Here is a 7634-nt window from a genome sequence, read left to right as displayed (position 1 = left end):
TGATGTTGTTTGTGTTTTGTCGGGATATCGTGTGTAGTGGTGAAATCGCTTTCAGTATCGTTATCATTTAATATCGTTGTAATCACTAGCTTCTTGCTAGTTTTGTTTTATTTAATAATAAAATTATTGTCTTTCAAAAAAAAAAAAGAAAGTTATGTGGATGTAGTAGGGTTGAAGGATAGATGAGATGAAGGATAGAGATGGGATGAAGGAAAGAGAGTGATAAAATTGAATGGATGAAAATACTTCGCACATGGGTCACGTAATGAAGCTTGACTAATGTTCGTTAGGCACATGTGTAATTTTGGACAAAGAATAGGGATGAACCGTGTAATATATATATATATATATATATATATATATATATATATATATATATATATATATATATATATATATATATATATATATATATATATATATATATATATATATATATATATATATATACCAAATGTGATAATTTTTAAAGGAATGATACTCACACACTCAATATTGATCCATACACACCTAATTGAATTTCAAGATAAATTTAAGGTTATAATTATAAATTTTATGGTAAAAAGTGTGTATGGATAAAAAACTGGTATGTGAATATCACCTCAATTTTTAAGGTATATGATTGGCCAAAATGATATGTACTAAATTTGGTAATTTTTAAGCTATATGCATGATTGACCAAAATGATATGACATTTTGGTAATTAAATGGAAAAATAAGCCTACTTTGTATCATGGATGTATCATGCCCACTTCTATGGGTATGAATTCATTATCCTCGCCGTTTTTATCAGTATTGGTGAAATGATTCGTCTTAATAATGGATGGCGCCATTGTTAACACCTATTTCCTTATGAGGTAAGGCTTAGTATGTCAACAAGAGACCAGAAGTGATCTAGCTTTTGAGATGGCGGAGTGTTGCCGATTGATTTTTACCCTCGGGAAATAATCCCTGTAGACCCGGTACACAAGTGTAAGAACTTGTGGGGTGGCTTAATCAATCTGTCGTCCGCAGAGCGTATAAGTGCTAGCCGGATGACTTCTAGTGAGAGAAAGTAGAGAGAGAAAGAGAGAAGTGAAATCTCAGCTCTCAAAGTTGTCAGAATGTCTGAACCGTATAAAATGACGACCCAAGGGGTCTATTTATAGTGTTAGATCCACCAGATTGCTCAGGGACACGTGTCAGATGATGATACGTTCTGTTACTCACGGTCCGAAATTTATGCTGAAAGTGCCGTTCTCCGGCGAGGGCTTACACGCTAGGCGGCCTTCAGGGCTTACGCATGACGGAGCAGCCTGTACAGCGGAGAACGCTGGACGAATAATTCCACAGAACTGTTGTTTCCAGCCTTCCTGATGCTACTTTTATGCAACCGTTATGCCTTTTATGCGTGTATACGATAGGATACACCATTATATGTGGTTTAGGATGTTCTTGCAATTTATATGGTCATTTACAGAGATATATATAGACAGATAGATATGGGTTGCAAAGACGAACTTTGTCACAAAAATATCTCATGTCACAAAAATATCTTATGTCGTAATTCTTATGCAACGTGCAAGTTATGAAGATATTCAACTAAACCTACCGACATCCAAAATGGGTCAGTAAACTCAGCTAAACCCATTCCTAAAATCTTGTTTATATTATTAATTAATTAATTATTATTAATCTATATTCTAAATGTTGTATTCTATTTGCAGTCTTATTGGCCAAATGTTCACATACAAAACACATTTTCTCATTTAAACTTTTTTTTCTAAAAAATATTAAATTGTAATGCCTATGAAGTACAATATTAATTAAGGGTAGTAATAATAATATAGATTAATAAGCCAAACCTTCATTTATTTGTGTATTTAACTTGCAACCTAATTGGCCAAATGTCCACATACAAAACACATTTTCTCATTTAAACTTCTTTTTAAAAAAATATTAAATTGTAATGCCTATGGTGTACAATATTAGTTAAGGGTAGTAATAATAATATAGATTAACTAGTTAAAAAGCTCGTGAATTTACGGCTTTGTTTAAACCAAATACATAATAAAATTTAAAAGTAAAAAAATTGACTTTAGTGTATTCAATTTAGAGATTGTAGCTAAAAATGTTTATCATCGTATGTTTAGAGTATTAGTCCATGATTGAGATTGTTGAATACATAGAAAAATGAATAATCAAGAAGAAAGAAAAATGAAATTTTGGATATAATTTCTTTCACACATACAAATGAATGGTGTAGATTTAGAGTGGGATGAATTTGAAATGACAGCATTGAAAGGAATGAGACGTACAGAGCAATTTTCAAAAAACTATCCAGGAGCGTGTGTTTTTTTTGGATGGTTGCTGATATATCCATCATCATTTTTACTTTATTCATAAATCATGAATTAACATGTTGTACTGTACAATCTATTAATGTACAGTTGTGGTGGATGAAGTAAAATTAACGTTTGATTTATCAATGCCCTGAATAGTGTAATAATCCGTATATTAATCTTAGTTTATTATTTGTACACATTATTAATGTTAAATTAATTAGGATTAATGACATCGTGCAGGTGTCTTAGATTTAGAAAGAAAAAAAAATTGTGTGTTTTGCTTTGTTTAAATATACAAAATTAAATCATGTGAAATTTTCGTAGCTAAGCGCAGACGTTTAAAACTAGTTTTGTCTAATTATTGTTAGTTGGTGACTTAACCTTCCCATAGAGTTGGCAGGTTACCTCCTATTCAAGACATCTTCAAACTGTTATTCTACTTTATAAATCAGATCCTCATTCCCTTTCTTAATCATCGAATTTCAAGATTAAACAATTTCAGGTTTCCAAAATTGAATTTTATAACATCAAGGAATATGGAACGTGAGGATGAATTGAAGCAAAAACTGCAAGAATTACAAAAATAACTAGGGAAAAAACATAGGTTTATCAATAATAACCAAGTTTTTAGACCACAAGATTTAATTATAAAGATTAATCAATTCGGTAGTAGTGCTGGGGTATATGATATCGAAACTAACCATAAGTTACCCTAAACACATCACGTTTGTGTCGTTGAATCATTATTATGTATCCATTGACCAACGGTCATCCGGATAGAGACGTCACTCTCAATAGCGCTATTCACAATAACTAAGCTTTCTAAAATTTCAACAACTAACGATATCATGGCAGGGATTTAGCAAGAATCAAAGCATGTTAGCACAGTTTGAACTAATCAAAATAAAGTTTTCGTGTACTTGTGTCTAAGCGTAAAACAGTTTAAAAGCAAGCATGTGTCTCACCCCAAAGTTATAAAACAGTTAAGAAATAGTAAAAAGAGGGGCTATGAAGTTCACCTTAATAACAGATAGATATTCCACACAAGTTATATGATCGGAGTGTTGAACACGGAGATCTCAACCTAGAGATATTATGTTCAATTAGTTAATGTCTAATAGACATAAAGTTTGTTTATTAATATAGCAAACTATATTAACAGCGACCGTTCTCGAGAAAAGTTATATTTATATAAGTGATAATATACTTAGTGTACTTAAGTGTTACTATATAGATAAGTGTATAGGTTATATTAATAATAGTATTATTATTTAATTAATCAACCACTATGTACACTTATCATTATATAATTATACTTATGTGATACATACATATATATATATATATATATATATATATATATATATATATATATATATATATATATATATATATATTATATATATGAGGTGTAGGTGTTACATATACATAAGTGTATGATATATATATATATATATATATATATATATATACACACACACACACACTTATTACTCTTTATTATTATATTCACTAACTTAATATAACTTACATAATGCACATTCATACATACATACACACGTACATATACATACATATATACACATACATATACACGTATGTATATATTTACATATACACACACATATACATACAGTGTATACATGCACATACGTACGTATACATGCATGCATGCACGTACACCATGATCATAATTACTTTACTAATCCGTAATCATAACCTTTTATCATAATCTTAACCTAATAACCTTAATCATCACCACATAAAATCATATCCTTTAATTAATATAATAGCTAATCATATTCATTAACTCTAATCCTTATCATCCATATGTATTATCCAAACTTATAACCCTAATCTTTTTAATCATACTTAACCAAATCTTCCAACTCTTTACTTATACAATACATAATCATAATTTATAATCTAACTCATGATCATAAACTTCATCTTATTATTAACTAGCTTATCAACCAAAACACTTTTTAATTTTTACAATCTTATTAATCATAACCTTCTCCTACATAAAATCATAATCATAATCTCATACTAGTTCATATCATAATAATTATTCTTACATCCTATTCTTAATAATTATATTTATTATTCATAACCTTTATTATCTTTATTAAACATCATAGTACCTTTAATCTTATTCATATACATAATCTTAATTCTTTAAACTTATTAATAAACTTGTAACCCTTATTCATAATCATCTTTATATACCATTCATAATCCTTATTCTTTATCAAATTATTACTTCATATTCATAATCTACTTTTAATCTTATTCATATTCATATTCATATTCATATTCATATTCATAGAGTCATTAACAATACTTAAACATAATACTTATAATTATAATTTAAGAGATTTAATGTAGGATTGAACTAGGGTTTACTAGGTATACCTTAAGAAGGTAAAGACTAAGATTTGATGATGATGATGCGAAGCAGAAAGCAGTAACCAGTGGAAGCAACAACAACGACCCACTTGAGGTCTTTTTGGGTCTGAATGGCTCGACAAAATACAGCAGGTACAGCAGCAACTTCGCAGCAACAATGGGTTAAATCCTTAGCCTGTTTGGTTCGCGAATTACAGCAGCAAAACAGAAGATTAAAGGGGTCGATTAGGGACTGTTTTGGTGGAGTTATATGTCGACTGCACTGCAAGAAACAGGCTACCTTGGGTAGTCGATTACAGCAGAAAATTGGAGCAGGAAGGGTGGCGATTTGCAGCAGGTTTTGATGAGGTTGTATGTCGATACAGCAGCAGGCTTTTGGTGGGTGGTTTTTAGTCGACAGAATAGCAGATGGTGAGGGGTTTATTAGTCGACAGTAGGAGGTGGGAAACAAGCTAGAACTATATCGACTAATGCAGGTTCATTGTGGTGATCTTTTGTAAAATCTTGAGGGTTTATATAGGTGATCAAGTGTTGGATCAAGACACAAATTAGAATCAAACTAGAACTTATGAAAATCTTAGGGATCAAGCTACAATTCCCCTAATCAAACAGCCAATTTATTATGATGTTTATATATTTCTTTTTTTATACATACATATATATATATATATATATATATATATATATATATATATATATATATATATATATATATATATATATATATTTTATATATTATTATTATTATTATTATTATTATTATTAATAATATTAGGGTTACATTTATTTAATTACATTTTATTTATTTATTAGACCTTAACTTTTATAAAGTTTTACTAAGTTCATATTAGTTCTTATAAATTTTTAATTCATATAAATGTCACATTTATTTTATGACATATTGTTTATATTATTTATTTAGTATTAGGGTTAGGGTTTAATATTCAATATTAAATGCTATTAGAGTTTCGTATTTAACGTATAGGGTTAGGTTTAGGGTTTTAATTAATATTAGGGTTTAAGTATTAATTACTTTATCTATTATACCCGGATAACAACCCTAATGCTAATACACAGGATATGACATTGAAACCTTAAGGGCAGTTTGGTAAATTCAGAAGCAAAAAGTGAGGGTTGTTATAGTACCTCCCCGTTAATTTAAACTTCGTCCCGAAGTTTCAGTAAGACTTCTCGGATGCATCAACGTTTAAGAAAATACGAGGATATTTCCGCTTCATCTGGTCTTCACGTTCCCAGGTATACTCGGGGCCTTTTCGTGAATTCCAACGGATCTTAACAATTAGGAATAGAGCTTTGGTTCAATCCTTTAAGCTCACGATCTATAACTTTTATCGGTTCTTCAATGGAATGCATTTTTATCATTAATGCGGATATCATTCAGTGGAATAACAAGTATGTCATCCACAAGACACTTTTTAAGATTCGAAATGTGAAATGTATGAACTTTAATTAACAGGAAGTGTTGACTAAAAATTACCATTCGGTCAACGTTTTGTTAGAGCAAAGTTTACACTTAATTAAGTGGGGATCTACTTGAGTGATATTGTATGATATTGTACGAAATTTCAGCTAAAAGAGTCGGGGTGAATAGAATATTTAGTCTTATGGACTTCATCCATGATTAGTTCTCAAAAATTTCTGAATAGCAGTGATTTTTATAGGATTGACATGTATTCCTTCACTATTAACTACATGTCTGAGAATTTATACGGTTCGCAGCCAAAATTCACACTTGAAAAACTTGGCATACAGTTGTTCCTTCTTTAAGAGCTCTAGATCAATCGCAGATGTTGCTCACGCTCTTTCTCGCTCTTGGAATAGATTAAGATGTTCTCAATGAAAACTATCACGAATTTATCAAGATAAGGTTTGCATGCGTGGTTCATAAGATCCATGAATACAGCAGGAGCATTGGTTAAGCCAAAAGGCATGACAAGAAACTCATAATGTCTATAACAAGTCCGGAAAAGTAGTCTGGGAAACATTAGTTTCCTTGACTCTCAATTGATGATAACCCGACCTATGGTCATACTTCGAATAGATGCTTGACCCTTGCAGTTGGTTAAGCAGGTCATCAATAAGCGGAAATGGATAACGATTCTTGATGGTTAGCTTGTTGAGTTCTCGGTAATCAATACACATTCTCAACGTGTCATCTTTCTTCTTAATGAAAAGAACGGGTGCTCCCCATGGAGGCAAGCTATGACAAATGAAACCTTTCTTCAAAAGTTCTTTGGGATTGGCTGGGTAATTCCTTCATTTCGGATGGAGCTAAACGGTATGGTACCCTTTCAATAGGTGCAGCACCGGGCGTGGATAATTTACAAGCGAAGGATAATGTAATATCTAAGGTTGATATTTTTAGTTGACAATATAGTGATAAGGAGTAAGTAATGGTACACAATGGTCCTAAGATTGATCAAATCTTATTCCCATCATGATCCATTAGGATTTCTGCATGATTTATCATAATATAATTACGTTGATCAAGTGTCATTATATTATTCTAAATCATACTTTTATTACTCCATAAGGTTACTACTATGTCATCTAGTCAATATTCATTTTCTTCGAGGCGAATAATTCAATGGAAAATGAAAGGAAAGAAAATAACATCATTCATTTAAAAGAAAATAACCTGAGTATTACAGGAACTTAACAAAATCTTCCAAAATATAAAAGTACTAAATGGTAACATAAAGAATACTATGAAAATGAAAAATTTAAATGACTCTTGTGGTTTCCAAAAACTCTTCATTGTGCCTCTTCATTCTTCTTCTTATCTGAACATTTATTTTTGAAATGCCCTACTCCTCCGCAGTTATAGCAAGTAGGAACGGTTGTATTTGCCTTTGTAGCTGGAGTTTTGGTTGATAGAAT

The sequence above is a fragment of the Rutidosis leptorrhynchoides genome, chromosome 2 (genome assembly GCF_046630445.1).
Source record: "Rutidosis leptorrhynchoides isolate AG116_Rl617_1_P2 chromosome 2, CSIRO_AGI_Rlap_v1, whole genome shotgun sequence".
NCBI lineage: Eukaryota > Viridiplantae > Streptophyta > Magnoliopsida > Asterales > Asteraceae > Rutidosis > Rutidosis leptorrhynchoides.
The sequence above is the reverse complement of the archived record's forward strand: the minus strand, read 5'-3'. Positions refer to the sequence as shown.